The sequence below is a fragment of the Pteropus vampyrus genome, unplaced genomic scaffold (genome assembly GCF_000151845.1).
Source record: "Pteropus vampyrus isolate Shadow unplaced genomic scaffold, Pvam_2.0 Scaffold477, whole genome shotgun sequence".
Taxonomy (NCBI): domain Eukaryota; kingdom Metazoa; phylum Chordata; class Mammalia; order Chiroptera; family Pteropodidae; genus Pteropus; species Pteropus vampyrus.
This window is the reverse complement of record NW_011889258.1, coordinates 588,111-606,636: the sequence shown is the minus strand read 5'-3', so window position 1 is coordinate 606,636 and position 18,526 is coordinate 588,111. Positions and strand designations below refer to the sequence as shown.

The 18,526-nt window shown below is 35.0% G+C and overlaps 1 protein-coding gene across 6 annotated transcripts in view; it reads right to left on the bottom strand.

The window, feature by feature from the left end:
• Window positions 1–18,293, bottom strand: part of GPR174 (G protein-coupled receptor 174) — a 40,390-nt gene extending 22,097 nt beyond the window's left edge. For 2 of the 6 annotated variants that reach the window (XM_011382463.1, XM_011382465.1), the window contains exons 1-2: window positions 15,938–16,100; window positions 6,905–6,996 (exon numbers count right to left, since the gene is read on the bottom strand). The gene's annotated coding sequence lies outside the window, so the exon portion shown is untranslated. Of the gene's footprint in view, window positions 1–6,900; window positions 6,997–15,937; window positions 16,101–16,270; window positions 16,319–18,209 lie in introns of those variants that run through there. The other 4 variants (XM_011382466.1, XM_011382464.1, XM_023524583.1 and 1 more) reach the window with 4 other exon arrangements.
• Between the last annotated feature and the right edge of the window lie 233 nt (window positions 18,294–18,526).

Sequence of the window (18,526 nt, the reverse complement as noted above, 5' to 3'; positions counted from 1 at the left end):
TATTTTCATATATTATTAGTGCACTATATGCAAGTGTTTTGTCAATAATGAGGTATAATTTGTAATTTCCAAGAACAGGAACTCTGAAGCCAGTCTTCCTGGATTCAAATTCAGGCTCTGCCACTGACTAGTTGTGTAACTTTGAGAAAGCTATTTAAACAGTTCTGTATGTCAATTGCCTCACCTGTCAACATGGGAATAATGGGTATAGCAGAATGAGAAGAGAGGGAGAAGGGAACAGGAAGCATATTCAAACAAATAGTCAACAAGAATTTCCAAAATCTATGGAAAGTGCTGGATCTTTTAATCCAAGAAGCAAACAGAATACCCAATTATCTCAATTCAAGAGGCCTTCTCCAAGACATATTATATTAAAGTTGTCAAAAATTAATGACAAAGAAAAAATTATCAAGGCAGCCACGGAAAAGATGACAGTTACTTATAAAGGAAAACCCATTAGATTATCATCGGACTTCTCAGTGCAAACCTTACAAGCAATGAAGAAGTGGAAACAAATATTCAAACTACTAAAAAAAGTTACCATCTAAGAATAATATATCCAGAAAAGCTCTCCTTTAAATATGAAGAAGAAGACTTTCTAGACATACAAAAGCTGTCTGGGGAATTCTCCAACACAAGACCTGAATTACATACTGAAGGGGTCTTTCTACCTAAAACAAAAGGAAAAAATAATCCATAACTATGAGTAAGATGACTAATGGGCAGATCGACAGAAGCAGGAAAGTGAAACCCTTATCAAAAACAGGGTATTATAAGCTTAAATATCACATAATGGTTAAATGATAAAATACACTCTTAAAAGAAAAGATAACATTTACCATAACTCAGAAACAAATGTTTAGCATATATAGTGATAATTTGAGATGACAAAAACAGAAAAGAGGAGGGAGTAAATATCCAAATTCGCAAAGACAAATGGAGATAAGGTGCACACAGAAGAAAATGTACAATTGTATATATATAATTATCTTTACATAAACTTAATGTTAACCACACTCCATATATCCAGAAGTGGGATACATGGCATAAAACATGAGCGAACAAAAGGAAAATCAATGAAACACCACCAAATTAAAATAACAGTCAGAAACATAAGGACAACAAAACAATGCAGAAAGCAAGCTACCAGGAAAAAAAGATAAAATGGCTAAAGAAAATCCTCATAGTTCAATAATCACCCTAAATTTAAATGGACTTAACTCACCAATAAAAAGGCACAGAGTAACAAATTGGTTCAAAAAAAAAAACCCACAACCATATGCTGCCTTCAAGAGACACATCTCAGCTGTAAGGACAAAAATAGAATCAAAGTGAAAGGGTAGAAAACGATACTCCAAGCAAATGGCATCCAGAGAAAAGTGGGTGTAGCTTTACTTATATCCGATGGAATAGACTTCAAAATAAAAAAAGGTAAAAAGAGACAATAATGAACACTTCATAATGATAAAGAGAGCCATACATCAAGAATATCTAACACTTATTAATATCTATTGCTCCCAATCAGGAAGCACCAAAACATATAAAGCATGTACTAACAGACCTAAAAGGGAAACGTGACAAAAACATAATCATAGTAGGGGACTTAAATACTCCACTGTCAGAGATGAATAGATCATCCAAACATAAAATCAATAAGGAAATAACATCCCTAAATGACACATTAGATCATTTGCACATAATCGACATTTACAGAGCCTTTCATCCCAAAACAACAAATTATACATTCTTCCCTAGCGCACATGGAATATTATCAAGGATAGACCATATGTTGTGACACAAAACTAGCCTCACCAAATTTAAGAAGACTGAAATCATACCGAGCATATTCTCTGATCACAATGCTTTGAAACTGGAGATGAACTATAAAATGAAAGCAGGAATAACCACAAATATGTGATGATTAAACAGCATGGAACTGAAGAATGACTGGATCAAAGAAGAAATAAAAGGAGAGATCAAGAGTTACATAGAAATAAATGAAAGTACAACATATCAAAAACTTTGGGACACTGCAAAAGCATTAATAAGAAGTTCATATCATTACAGGCCTATCTCAAGAAAAAAGAATGAGTCCAAATAACCTAACATTACATCTTAAAAAACTAGAAAAAAAAGGAAAAAAATAGCATATTGATAGAGGCTTTGTTCATCTCTCTTGCAACCAAATCAACATTGTGACAGAAACACAGAGCAAACAGCAAGGTAAGTCGCCTGGGATCTAGATGAGCAGAAGCACTACAACTAGGGTGAGAAATAATTAATCAACCTGCAATGGTAGGAGGTAGGATGGAGTGAAGATACAAGGCTGCCTGGACCCAAGTGGCTGAGTGGGACAAAGACTACAGCAACAGCAGACTGCAACTACAAGCTCCTCTTAAAGGGGCCACCTCCATGAGCAGACTTTTGCGGTGACAGACCTGCTCATTCTGAGCACCAGCACTGGGTCAGCTGCTCAGAGGGGGCAACAAGGACTTAAAGGGAGACCCTGAGATGTCAGAGTGAGAGCAGGAGCTGAGGCTACCTCCAGGGTAGAAGTGCCAGCAGTATCCATTGTTCCTATGTTGAGCCCTCTGCACCTTCCAGTGTGCAAACACAGTGCCGCCATAGCTGATACATCATCAACTACATAAAAAAGGTCATTCTTCCCAGAGGATTCCATGAAACTCTATCTCCCCCAATTTTCTGCCCCACCCAAGCCACATCCAGGAGTGTCCTCTGTGAGTCCAGTGCTACTTGCTGAGCAGCGCTAAGACTCACACTGGTGGCAGCTGACCGCAGTTTGTGATGTGGCGTCTTGAGGCACCTATAAGCACAGCATCTGTGGATTGCTTGTTGAATCTTAACAGGTGGCCCCAGAGGGGCACAGGCTAAGGCTAAACTTAGCCTGAAGTTGAACCCCTCTCAGGACTTTGCCACTTTGACACTTACTTCACAAAGCTGCACTAATAATACTGGGAGACTTAAGAGCTTTGCTTAGTACATAGACACAGACACAGAAAGGCAGCCAAAATAGGAAGACAAAGAAGCAGAAATCATATGAGAGAACAGAACAGAGATCCAGGAGTAATGGAGTCTAGCAGACGCAGAGTTCAAACCACTGGTTATAAAGATACTCAATGAATTTATGGGAAGTGTAGATGAATTCTCTGAGAACTTTAACAAAGATTTTTTTTTAAAAAACATAAAAATGAAAATGGAAATCATAAAAGGGAACCAGTCAGAAATGAAGTACACATTAGCTGAGATGAAAAGTGTATTAGAGAGAATCAGCAGTGTGGATAACGAAGAAGGTCGAACCACCAATATAGAGGATGAGGATGCCAAGGACACTCAATCAGAAAAGTAAGAATAAAAGAAGCCAAGAATATAATAATAATTTAAGGAGCCTATGAGACATAATGTAAAATGTAAAAATATCCATGTCATAGGGATACCTGAAGGAAAACAAAAAGTTGAAGAGCTATTTGAAGAAATAATGATGGAAATCCTCCATCATGTATCAAAAATATGTATCAAAAACAGGAATAAAAATAGTAATAACTACATTCCTATCAAGAAGTATCTCAAATGGAAAAGAATTAAGTGCTCCAACCAAGAGATAGAGTGGTCAAATGGATAAGAATACAAGCCCCCTACTACATATGCTGCCTACAAGATACTCACTTCAGATTAAAAGACACACACAGACTAAAAGGAAGGGGATGGAAAAAGATATTGCCTTGATAGACCTAGAGGGTATTGCACTGAATAAAATGAGTTGGATAGAGAAAGAGAAATTTTTAATGATTTCATGTACATGCGGAATCTAAAAAACAAAATCAACAACAGCAACAAAAGCGGAAATAAACTCATAGATACAGAGAATATTTTGAGGGGTACTAAATAGGAGTAGGGTTAGAGGGACAGTGAAAAAGGCAAAGGGATTAAGAAGTACAAATAGTTACAAAATATAGAGGGAGATATAAAGTGTAGCATAAAGAAAATAGTTAATAATGTTGTAATAAATATGTAAGAGGGAAGAGGAGTACTAGATTTAGGGAGGTGATCACTTTGTGAGTTATATAGATCTCTAATCATTATACTGTACAATTGAAACTAATATATTATCGTATGCCAACTATAATTGAAGAAAAAACTCATTGAATTTTACAATGTAAATATGAGCAACTAATTTTCTATTATATTTCAATAAAGCGAAGCAAAAAGAAACTAGTTAAAGAGGAGCAAATGAAAGCCCAAAGTCAGCAGCAGAAAGGAAATCATTAAAATTAGAGGAGAATTGAATGAAATTGAGAACATAAAGATAATAGAAAAAAATTAATGCAACAAAGAGCTGGTTCATTAGAAGACTAATAAAATTTACAACCCCCTGATTAGACTCACTAAAGAAAAAAGAGAAAGGACACAAAGAAAATCAGGAATGAAAGAGAAGTTATGACAGATACTGCAAAAATGCAAAGCATCATAGAAGAATACTATGAAAAATTATATAACACTAAGTTTAATAATCTAGAAGAAATGAATAAGTTCTTAGAAATATATAAGCTTCCTAGACTGAATTGTGAAGAACTGGAAAATCTAAATAGACCAATCAGCAGTATAGAAATTGAAACAATCATCAAAAAACTTAATTGCCTCATCTACAATGAGATGTTAACAATACCTACCTCTGAGTATTTAATGAGTTAATATTTCTAAGTTTTATAGTAAGTGCTATATAAATATATTAAATATCATTAGTAAATTCTTAGTATTTATAACAGTGTAAAATAACTATATGCATACATAAATGTCATGGCCAAAGACTGAATGCCAGCTAATGTCTTCAGGAGGAAATAATTTAAACAAATTACATAGATATTTTTACATACCTATTAATAAAAGGTTTTTATTGTTGTCATTTGTTTTGTTTTGTTTGTGTATTTGCTAATAGTAGCGGTTCAGTATTTCTCTTTCTCTCTACCAAGACTGAGGTGGCATCTTGAATAGGAACTTTCATATCTATTAATAAATTCAAATGCATTTGAATTTCCTCTGGGTACTTTGAATTTCATATCACAACAGGGATTCAGGCTCAGTCAGCACTTTCATTTGTTAATACCTCCAAAGAAGGCATAGTATTCTGCTTGAGCCAACAGATAATTATGTTTTATAATAGTTATATCATTATCTGTATAAGCTACTCTACCTATTATTAATTACTAATTTGTGAGTGTTACAAGCATAATATGCTTCAACAGATGCCTGATTTTTTTCTCCTTGTCTCACTGAGCTTTCCAACTATACTCACCCTAATTACATCAGGAAAAAAGACTTTAGTCTTGAACAGATCCTCTTTTCCTCTTTATTAGAAAATGTAACTAGAAAGAAAGGATGAAGTGGCTTCAATTTGGCTTCCAGATATACATAAACCCTTTTACTAAATATTTAAGTTAAATATGGACATATTCACATACAGAGAATATGTGCACTATAAGGAGTTGTATTAATTTTTAAAACCGTGATCTCCTGGTTAGGGATATAACTGAATGTGACTATTTTCTACATTTTTAAATGACCTATGCATTCATTTTGCTAATGATTTTTTAACCTGAACTTAAGTATTAGACATGGTCCCTTACGATGGTTAGCTATCTAGGCTGGTGCTCCATTATACACTTCTTCTAAGAATAGACATCCATACAACAAAGCCAAAAAAAAAAATTTCTCTTCGTAATCTGCATTTTTCAGATCTAAACTAAGACTCGGTGACTTTTTTTTACTTTATTTTTTTTCCAATGAGTATTTAACTTTTTTAATGTATAATTTATTTTTAAAAATTTTTATGCTGACATTGGTTAACAAATTCTAAGTTTCAGGTGTACGATTTAACAGTAAGGCATTTATATATATTGCATTGTATGTTCACCACCCATAGTTAGAATTCTTTCTGTCACCACATATTTGACCCTTTTACTCCATCTACCTCTCCCCTTCACCCTCTTCCCCTAACTTCTAGTAACCACTAGTCTATTGTCCATGTCCATGAGACTCAGTGACTTTTTAGCTCACTAATCAGTGAATAAACACTTGCCTACTATTCACAGGATTCACCTACAACCACTGTAATCTTCCTTCTAAGCTGCATCCCCTTCCTTAATGCAGACATCTTTCTTTCCCTCTCTCTCTCTCTCTCTCTCTCTCTCTCTCTCTCTCTCTCTCTCTCTGTATGTATATATATATATATATATGTACATATACATATATATGTACATATATATACACATATATACACATATATACATATATATCTATATATGTGTATATACATACATATATATACACACACATACATACACACATATATATATTTATATATGTATTTACATATACGTTCTTTTAAAAGTTTGCCATTGAAATCATTTGTATAATCTGTACATAGACTTACTTTCAAAATGGAAATAAAGGATTAAGGTGAGGCGAGTGAAAAACTTAAGGAGTTGCCAAATAACTCAATAATCAAAATACATAATATTTTAGTGCAATATTTTTAAAATTAAATGCAAATCCATGATGGACATAATATAAAAACAAGTAAAGACAAGATTGGTATAACATTTTTCCTTTGCCTCAGGCTCAAATATGACTCATAAGGCACTATTAAAAAGAATATCACATTCTACCAAATATTGAGAAACCACAGCCTTTTGCATTCTATAAAATTACATTTATAGAATGTGAGAACCTGGCCATCACCTACTTAGTAATCTATCAAGTGGACAAGTAAATGTGGAACAAGTTACTAGTAAAGGTTCTTAGTACCTGCCCAGGGCTCACAGAGTGAAAGAGTGCTCTTTAAGGGATGATGCTAAAACAGAAGTCAAGACTATATTTGAGTACCTACTGTTTTCTCCAGGGCTGGCGAAATTCTTTAATCAGAGCAATAGGGTCTCCCGAGAAGCCATGGGGAATCTGGCTGGATTAATTTATTCATGCCTGAAAATAACATAGAACAGTGACCAAGTGCCGCTTGAAGAAGATGCTCACAGAGGGCTAAGAAACTACAACAGGTGGAAGCTGAGACCCCCCAAAATGGATTACTATGTGCAAAGGAGATTATGGAGAGAGTCATAATTAGCCCTTCGTGGTAGCAAAATGGAGTGAGTGGGAATCTTTTTACCATTTGGCATTTCTTTTTGTCTTGGCAGCCTTTGGAATGGGTGAGAGAAGTTAGGAATGTCAGGACCAGGGTTCGCAAGTCACTCCCAACTATGATAAGCTATCTTAGAAAAATCCTACAGCTTCTAGTCAAACTCATAACACAGTTAGGGGACATAAGCTGACTTTTTTCTCAATTGAGAATCTTTTCTGAGTTCTCATGACCATAATTGTTTCATTGGTTAGTGAATACATATTGAGAGAGATTCAGCTGGCCACTGGATATCAGCACAGCAAGTGCTCAATGATAAATTATCTGCTACACAAAACTGCTTAACAAGTATCCTCAGAATGCTTGCAGATGGTTTCCTATGAGGGGTAGTTTAGGAGCATCAAAAACCACACCTCTTTTCTCTCTACTCCACTTTACCCAATGATCTCTTGCCCAGGCTTGCCACCTTGCCTGAAATATTCCATTATAAATACAATACTTTAAGGTACTCTGTCTCCAAGAATCTCTAATAAAATGAAAATACAAGGAGGATTTTTACATTAACTCATTAACTGTAATCAATCAGATAAGCTAGTTTTCACCTTAGGAAGTAAGTGGGATGAAATACAAAGAGAGATGCATTTTACTTAGTAGCATAAGGGAAATAAAGGAACTTAAAGGGGGCAGACTTAGGCAGTGTGATGTAGTAGAACTACTTGAAATGTCATCTTGTATAATAAATGTTGTCAGGGAATTCTACAAAGAGGAGAGGGCAGATAAGATAGAAGATAAGCAATCAACATAACAGCTTTTATCTAAACAAACATACTTCAAGCTAGTCCTTTAAAACAATCTTCATTTTAAGGCACTTCATCTATTCTATTTTATGGGCAAGTGTCAGACTAGATATCAAAAATGAGTTTTGGTTTTGAGGTCATGTTATCAAATTCTTCTAAAACAACCATATACTCTAAAGCTATTCTGTTTTACTTGCTGGCATTTTCAACTCCCAAGACCAGCCACTTAAGCTGATATAAGGCCAGGTGTAGGAGAAGGAGCACTGGTTAGAGACATAGGCTTCGAATCCTGGCCTTATCATTAATTAGTAGTGTTACCTTGGGAAAGTCCCTTCTATCTCTGGACATCAGTCTTTCATATGCAAAATGAAGGAGTTGGACTAAGTTATCCCTCGGTTTCTTTGGGTCCTGACAGTCTAAGTCTAGTAAAAAGTTTGAACTGGTAGGCCCATTTCTAGATAAAATTTGGAAAATATATGAAGAAATTCTGTGTGCTTCCTTTCTAGTAATTCATCACTGCAAATCCAACCAAGAGTTCTCACAGCACAACCCTAACTGTCCAGTAGCCATATCCAATCCACAATTCACAGTCTTAAGCAGCCTTTCTTGGTTGGTACAGATATGTTTCTGTCATGTCCCCATCAAAACATTCCTTAGGACTTATAAATATAGCTCTACCTTCCCTTCTTATGGTTGGTGTGTAGCATCAATTTTCTATAATTTTCTCTCCAATTCTGGTGCTGTATAGCCAACATAGAGTGCAATAGGAGGCCAGTAGACAACTATACATGTAAATCAATCTATTTCTCCAGACCTATATAGGAGAGTCTTTATGTACACCTTTATTTCTGAGCCCTTTCCTTATGTTAATTTTGACTTGCATCTAAAACCACATGTTCTGTCCTAGTCTCTGATATAGCCTTATATCTGGAATTCAGAACCTTTGCTCTAACCTTAGCTTAACATAGATTAGATTGAGAATAAGAAAGCATATCTTTTGCAAAAGCTCTAATATGATTTCCTTTTCGCACCATATCAACTTAGTGTGAATGGGAATGGTGTCCCTCTGTTTAAGGCAAAAAAAAAAATGTGAAATCACATAACTTCTTCTAAATCGCTATTGTATAATCAGATTTAATATGTCCTACTTTATCCTCCCCAAGTAAATAAGCTCCATGAGAGCAAAGGCTATATCTTATATGACTCCTGTTATTACCCACACTACACTGGAAAAATAGTAAACATGTCATAGATATTGGCTAAAAAGAATTGAATTATTTCATCTGTTCTTTCCATGATCTCTTTTTTATCCATTTTATTCTGTATTTTATGTGTTTTATCCTCCCTCCCCATTTCCTGTCACTCAGCCTAAATCTAATAATAACAAAACCTATTTTTAAATTGATGAATCTTGACTTCTTCTATTATGAACTCTCTTGATTCTCAAATAAAAGACAAAATAGTGAGATGTGGTTTTATCATATAGAGACAGCATAGCATGATGGAAACATCTTTGGCAATGAACAGAATTGGGTTTGAAAGTTAACCAAGACAGTTGAACAAATTTGGGAAAGTTATTAATTTCTTTAACATTGGTTTCCTCATCTATGAAATGGGAAAATAATAGATTTATTGTGAAAATATAAGAGATCTTGCTCAATGCTTAGTATATCATAAATTTGCAATAAATAAGAATCATTATTTTTAATGATAGAAAACTCAAAATCAAAGTTAGAGTCAGTATTAGTCATGCTTCAAAAACCCGGTGAATCCTAAACTCTCTGTAGCTGCTTAGATACTTAAAAGTTTTTTTCTGAGTCATTTCTAGGATGATTCTCACTTTAGAATAGGACATAAGTTCTTTGGAGGAGAAAATCAACAGCTCAGGGATGCTCTGAACCCAGTGTTGATCCTTAGTTCATGTGAAGAATTTGGCTCCGGTTTGAAGTTCACAGCTTGAGCTTTGAGGAGAATTTGGGAGCAACTAAATGTGCTTCTAAACCCTTAAATCACACTGGAGAATTCTGATTATTTTCCCTTTGCTATAAAAACCAGACTGGCCTCCCAGAGCAGTGAGAATAGAACAAGGCCAAGGCTTAGAATTCTCCATGAAGAAAATGATGTCAGCATGCTTAGGAGTGAGACTGAACAAATCAAAACTAATTTACCTTCTAAAATAAAATTTTAAAACAAAATAATTCCATACCCACAAAAAGGTTAAGTAAAATTCAGTTTATTTTTAACACATTTTTAATATGAAAATAATTTCATATTTTTAATAAACATGCTGAAATTTAAAAAAAAAAAAAAGGTAATGAACTGATCACCACTTCCTGAAATACTTTATATTCTTTGACCCAATATGACAAGGGGGTTAAAGCATGAAAATATTATTGGATTAGACTTAAAATTTCCAAAGCAATATCATACAGTCTTTGGAAGGGAGTATATTAGGGTGGTTCACCATTAATTTTCATTTCATATGTATCCAAAATTTTTCCAAGAATTTCCCAAATGTATCACTAAAATGAAAAGTCTGGGAAAAAGACTGCATCTCTATCTGCTGTATCAAAGACACCCACATATTAGAGATTCCACAGCATTTGGAGAGGAGTCAGCATAATTAACCATCATGCCCATATGCTTTAGATATTGGTTCAACTTAGATTTCTACTCCAGTTATATATGTTTGGCCCAAGTTCCAGTAAGGGAGTAACTTACAACCCAGTATAATAAACCTTAATATCTCTTCTCTATTGGATCATGTTACAGGGATTTTCAGATTTACTGATTCCCAGAGGTCAGGCAGTTTTAAATTTCCTGAGTGATGTTTTTCCCCTAGGAAACACTTGAACAGATACACAGATGATATTTTTCAATGTGAAATTCTTACAACTTTAACTTAAAAAACAAAATGGTTATTAAAAAGTACTTCTATGTCAAATATGATCCAGGTCATACTCTCTGAATTCTGAGAAACAACACTGTTCTCTCTGCAGATTGCAAAATGTCTTCATAGTGCTTTGCTTAATTAAATTTCATGGTCCAAAATTGAGGGAAGTTTACTGTATCTTACATGACCACAAGGATCTTTCAGCAAATGGCCAGACCAAAGCTGACTAGCCTAAAATCTAATAGATGATTCCCCACTTTGGGTAATTCAGGCCCCATATCTTATTTCCCTGATCAATCTGGATTGGTTATATAGACTGACCACTTCATAGTCTGTCATATTCATACTCTGCTTCAGCATGGTAGCTCACCATCAGGGTAGCTTTATTATATCCATTGATGTAAAATTCACCAAGAGTCATTTTTTTTCTTTTTAGTTCTGTTAAGCTTTGGGAAGCCATAGACTTTCAGTAGGAAAGGCATTACTGTACCAGATGCTTCAATATGGGCTGTGCCTGCTTTTGGGAAAAACCACATATTTCTGTTGTTAGTGGTTCTTCAGAGAGACTAATGCTAGTTGAAATAACTAAACTTTCCTTTATTATATCAAATTAGTTTTATGAGTTATTAAAAATCAATACCCCCTAGTTTTAACTCTCACATTCTTAGAAAACAAGAGCCTAGTACTTTCATAATTAAAAGATGTTAGGATAAAGGGAAATTAGTTTTAAAAAATATTTTAAAATAACAACAAACTAATCAAATCCCGATCAAAAATGGACTCAGGAAGATAGGAAGATGCTATTATTATTATTATGAGAATGTGGGAAGAAAAGGCCAAAAACTATATCTTTAAAATATTAAATGTATAAAATCTTTAGTACAAAAATTAATAATGACCTGGAAAATATAGGTCCCTACAACTCAAGCCAAAAGAAATATTTCAAGAGAACAATACGGTGCTTACTGAAGAAAAGTTTGTTTATTGGACCTGGGTTATACTCTTTCTTTATCTACATTAACTAAATTATTTGGATAATCGTTTATTTATTTATTTGTTTACTGTGAGAGGCATACGTAAACATAATTTTATATCTTAGAGCAATTCTGATAAAATTATATTATAAAACTTATCTAGCTCTTTCATATCATTGTGTTTAAAGATATTACCAGCCTTTTACTTTAGATTCTTTACAAGTATGTCTAATGCATATCTTTGATTCTTTAATATGCACATTATATGCCAAATTGCCAAATGTGCATTAGTCTCAACCACTTCCATTTCCTGGGAAGAACAGAAAGAAAGAGCTCTCCAACTTTTTATAGTTAATTTAGGACAGAAATCGTTTCTGTAGTTTAGAGCCACTGTCTTATTATTTAATTTGCCTCTGTAATCAGGGTGGTTTTATCATATCTATTGATGTGACATTAATCACGAAAACCAAGAAAACATTTCTTTTTGCAGTTTTAGAATAGAATGGCTTAAAAACATGTCTAACCAATGTACTGTATACTTGAAATTAATAATCAAATTAAATTAAAAAACTTCTGATAAATAATAGATCACTGTCCTTTACATGTCATTTATTTTTCAGCATACCATTTGGTCTGACATTTCAAAAGTAGCCACACAGGATAACACATTTTTAGTTTTAAAGAACAAACTCAAAGGCCAGCTTGTGTCACTTAAAAATATTAAATACTTCAAACAGTAAATAAGTATCATTGCTGTTACCTTATAAATAACTTGTAAAAATTATTTTATCATATAAAAATAAGTCATCAGCTTACAAGAAATATCTGGTAACATGTTATTGGCTTATGAGATATATCCGAATCTGATCTGCCAAGTAAAGCTGAAAAGAATCTTAGCTAATTGATTATAATTATAACAATATTAAAGCCTTTCGTCTGTTACTGAGAATGAGAAAAAATCCTTGCCATTATCTGCCATAAATAGTGTGGGATGGAACAAAAGCTTTTGGTAGAAACAAATATAGTGCCAAGAAGCAATGAAGGAGTTAAGGGATTTTAGACTTGGTGGCAGACATTTGTATATATTTTCGGTACCTGGTGAGATAGTAATTATTCTGTCCAAGATACAACTGAGCCTGAATGGACAGCCTTGACTCATGCTTTCAGCACAAGTCATGCTTCTATGTGACCCGCATACTGAGAATGGCTAATGATTTAAATATTGGTTTCCTCAGTAGGTATTCAGAGTGGTGAAGTTTCTGGCCCATACCCAAGTCTCCAGAGTCTATACAGACTTGATTTTGGTTAATACCCCACATTTCTGATTATTTCTCAGGAACTCTGCCTGCATCCTAATGCAGCCATTACTACAAATGAAAGTAATGTCTCTGAAGCACACTCTCCACTCCCAATTGCCTTCCAATGACTATACCAAGAAAACCCACTTTAATTTTCTAATCCCAGGTATCACTCTGTCATATGATAAACATTAGAAATAGTCAAGCCACTAAGTGCTGCATCCTCTTAAGGATTCACACACCACCAATTATTATATATTTAGCTTCCTCACTCTTTTCCCTAAGCTTGATATGCCCGTTTTTGCCAGGCAGATATCCTGTAATCTTGACTGCCTTCTCAAGTCTGGAATCTCCAACACCTCAAGACTTCCTGAATATTCTCTCTTATCTTATAGCTTGGCCAAACTGTTGCCTTGGCACTCAGTATAGCACATAAGCATCTAATACATAGCCAGGTCTATGTCAGTGTTGTATTATAGCACTTAGTGTGTATTGATTTGCATTTCGGGATTTTTTTCTGTGGGCACAGTAGGAATAATTCTCACCTATCCTTGCAAGGAAACAGTGGTAAAGCCCCAAAATCAAGGTTTGCTACATTATCAATGCCCTTGGGAGAAGCCTGAAGTGTGCCTCTAGTATTGAGAGTTTCTCGAGTGATTTCAAAATGACATATTTTAACATTTCCCAATGAATAATGCATGTGTCTCTTAATCTTCAAGCCTTGTTAGGCAATAAAGAAAGTAAAAGAAGCACTGGGCAAGACATCAAGAGACCTAGGTTCTGGCCTTTTCTCTGCCAAAGACTCATAGAGGTACTTGACTCAGTCACTTCAACTCTGTGAGCCTCAGTTTATCCAACTGTAAAATGCAAACTGTCAATCTATGTTATTTCCCAAAGCATAAAAGAATCTCAGATGTTTATCATTGCTCCTGCAAGACTATTTGAATCTGTTTTTGGTCATTTCTTATTCTCTGGCAAGGGTTCTGGAGACTGACTCTCAAGGCCTATGGAACAAAAGGAAGACTTTTGGCAGGTCACTTTAACAGGCAAGGAAAACGGGACTATCGGTGGTCCTTCTCCTCAGAAACAGGTAAGGGTCAGAAGAAGGAGTTAAATTCTCTTTCTGGTTCAGGGCATCTGATTGATGCCAAAATTCTCTATGAGAGTAAGACATTCTTCTTTCTCCTCTTCACTTCTCTTAGCTAGTGCAAAGAGGGATAATCGAATTCATTCATTCCTAAGGGTCTCTAGGTGTAAATTCAGTGAAGTTTTTGGAGGAGTCAATGTACTACTTTGTGTTTATTTACATTTACAATATTCAGGACCATATTGCATTACCCCCAAGTGAATAGATAAACTAGATGGCTCCTGTCTCACAGAAATATTGCTGCAAACATATAGCAAGGTAGAGCAGTGGATATGTTCACAAGCACAAAGAACATTTTCTGTAATTTAAGAAAGATCCCTCCTCTGACACAAACTTCATAGAGGATAGCTTTTATGTGATCCAAATATTTGCTGGTGTGGCTGGTAAAATCTTTCCCTGGGCTGAAAAACTTGAATTATATCTATAATATTGATGCTTTTGCTACCATACTTGAGATTTACAGTAGCTGCAGGGAAGAAATATTCCTTGCTGAATGATCCAAATCTCTCTAACAAATAGTAATTGAATAATTGAATAAATTATTTAATAAAATTGAATCAAATTATAACTTTATTTTTCCCCTGGAGAGATTAGAGCAGTATAAAAGGAAGTTCATGCACACCACCGTTGGCAGCAGAGAAAGGAGTAGGAAAGTCATTTGAGATTTAATCCTGGGTCATGTTTGCACCATGGAAATACATACTTTCTCCTTTCTTTTCTTTTAATCTCTAAATACAGCTCTTAGCAGTTACATGCCATTAATAGTCTCATCGTCTGATTTAAAGTTAGAAGGAAACTTTCTTAATATTTTCTCTTTGAGCACAAAAGAGAAACAACATGGAAACCAGAAACAACTTTACTTATATTTTGTTAAAATAAGCTAAGTCAGTTATAAGTATCTAAAAATGTAAATTTAATCCAAAATTATTTTATCCATTCGTTGATATTTTAAGATACAGATTATTTATTATGAAAGATATAGTTTACCTATGAGAAACAGAGCAATTGTGCCTGTTGTCTTTTTTATTTCCTCTCTCTCTTTCCACAAATGTGTTTTTTCTTTTTTTCAGATTGCTTTCTTTGAAAGCAGAACCTCTACAGTTAACATTAATCACAATTCAATTTTACAGTAAAAATATATAACTTATATAAGTTGATAGGAACATGCATTCATGTTGGTAAAGATCCTGAGACATAAAAATATCTTATTTTTAAATCATAGCTCATTTTGAAATAACATAAATTTAACCATTTTAATCATCCAGAAATAAAAATATTGTCTCTAAAGAGTTATAGCAAAAGGTAGATAAAAAGTATTCTACATATTCATGCAAATAACTCTACTTAACAGGGTTTGTTGAATTACAAATATTCACAGGGCTATTTTATTAAATATCAATTGAGTGAAACACATTATTAAAAATCTCTCCATGTCAAACATACATTTCTCTGAATTCAAAGTTGCCTGCCCCCAACCTCAGGCAGCCAACCATATAATTATTTCTGTTTGTGCAAATACCAAGGAAATGACATAGGAGGATGGTCCAGGTTCATTATATTCATATCACCCTTAGATCTGACAGGTTACCCAGAACCTGGTGTGAAGAGGCCAATTCCAGATATTAAAGGTGAAAGGCACAGATAAGAGCTAATTATGCATTTAAAAACCGGAGCCTACCGTTTCAGTTTCTTTCTGTTTTCTCCAGAGATCTCCAAAAGTTCGTGTGACAGCCACTGCAACAAGGACACTACTGATCTGTGCATCAATTCCGGCACTTTGTTCTGAGAATAATCAATCCAATCTCCCTTTACTACCAGAAATAAAAGGAAAGAAAGAGAAAAAGAAAGGAGAGAGGGGAAAAAAGAGAAAAAAGAAAGAAAGGATGAAGGAAGGGAGGGAAAGAGGGAGCAAGGAAAGAGTAAAAGAAAACAAAACCAAAAAGAAAGCCTAAAGAAACGTGAAGAAAACAAAAGAAAAAAAAAGAAAAAATTCTCAAATTCTCAGCATTACCTAACCACTACCATTTTTGAAAACATGGTAGTGAGATGTCAGAGTAAAATATGCAAGCCACTCTGTGCACACTGAACATTTCCGTTTTCCAGAAGGCAGCGCTCTCTCTCTCTCTCTCTCTCTCGCTCTCGCTCTCTCTCTCTCTCTCTCTCTCTCTCTCTCTCTCTCTCTCTCTCTCTCTCTCTCTCTCCCCCTTCCCTCCCCCTAATGATACAGGGTGCATGGTTATGCTATGGGCTGTTCATAGCATCTGCAAACCTTCACACTTAGCAAAGAAACTCTCATTTCTATTTATAGAGCTATAGTGCATTGTCTTCTAATCCTGTGGTTTCACTTAGCTTTGAGTTTGTAGTAATATACAGCCTATTTATTTATGGAGCCCTTTGCTTAAGCTAGGTGCCCTCTGGCCCCTTCCATAGTTTGTGTAGTTAGTGGACCACTGCAATCTTCACTGTAATCCTTTCTCATAGCCCCTCAATTGTTGTGTTTAGGTAGCAAAGTGGACATTCCCTACCTAAGGATATCCCTCAGGTAGTTCCCAATACAAGAAGTCTAGGTGCAATTGACCTCTTCTAGGGTATTTTTGGATGTACAAAACTTTAAAAGGAATTTGGAGGTACTTAACTCATCTATCACTTCTGGTCCACCTACTCTGCCTTCTCCTCAGAGTTACTCTCAGTGGTTAGGAAGGATTGGCTGAAAAGAGGCTGATTTTCTGTAGCCCAGACCTGTAGCCACAGTCTCTTGAATATGATGTTCCAAGGAGCCTCAGAGCCCCAGAGCCCAGCGCCACACTATATTGGGCACCTAACACCCAACCACTGCTACCACCACCAGAATCGCTAAAAGATGAACAGAAGGCAGCTGAAGGCAATCCTCAAGACTTGAGTAGTATCACTAGATAAGAGCAAGAGAATTTTTCAAATAAGCCATGGGAGGAAGAAGTATGTCAGTGTAGGACATACCTGTGTAGTATATTATAGAGAGTATCTGTAAGGCTCTCTGCCTCAAAATACTTCCTTCGCTAATACCTGAAATATCAGTCATTTGGAGGTAAGCATTCCCTTCTTCCTGAATTGATTTTTAAATCTTTATGATCCTAAAAATATATTCACTTGAAAACTTTGGTATGAATGGGTTTATTAGAATTGGAAAGATGGGAGTATATGGTGGGAGCAGGATATAAAGGAAAACTGAAGAAATTTCAGGATGAGAAAACCGAACCTCCAAAGCAGTCTTTACTGATTTTGTACTATGGTGAGAATAGTCCTGAGCAAGTGAGGGAAATATAATGGGGAAAAAAAAAAAGTAAATTAATCTAAATTTGCGTTAGGTCAGATATGTTGACACTAAACTAAAATGTGTTGACCCTGCTTACTTTTTATTCTGTACTCCAGGGCCTGGCAGAATATGGGGATAATTCTTTGTCGATTTTTTTTTAAAAGTTTTACTTGCTTTTGTTGTGCCTAGAGTTTATTATAGTGTTCTTTCATACAGCCTTAGCTCCATTCAGCAAACATCTATTGAATAACTGCTAAAAGTAGACCAATAAATCAAATACAGCTGGCGAGGAAAGGATGCAGGAAAAAGAGTGGGAGGGGGCTGATAATAAAGGAAAGGGTGCCACCTCCCAGCAGCTTTTTAGAATCTAGATAAGCAAAAAAGACATTATGCAATTACCTCAAATATAAGGCAACATATATGTAATAAAGGACTAAGAGTGTCCTATCTAGTGCTTTAAGATTTCACAGAGGAAATTAGGGATAATGGAGGGCTGGAATAAGGAGTGGAATTTCAGAATGGAAGTCAGACAAGTCTTCCAGGAGAAGGAGAGTTTGGGCTAGGCCTATTAAGAATAGCAGGATTTCAATAAGTAAAGAACAAAAAGATATTCTGATTTCTAAAACTCATAAATTTTGCTGCTTTGTTATAAACTCACCTTTTAGTATTTTCACTTTCATCCTATCTGCTTCCACCAAATTAGCTTTGGATGCAGGTATATAAGTCTCATTGAGTTTTCAGCCTGCTGCCTCAAATAAAACTCATGGGAGCCAATCTTCATGTATTTTGAAATAAAACACCCAGTGGTGAAATTTCCTGAGCTAGACTGCACTTATATTTCCTTTTTAGGTCAAGGAACTTTAGCCTGATTAGAATCAAAAGAATACCTCTATAAGAACATTGTTAAATTCCACTCCAAATTGGCCAAATATTAACAGTATATCAGAGCTAAAGGGGATATGAATGATGATTCAG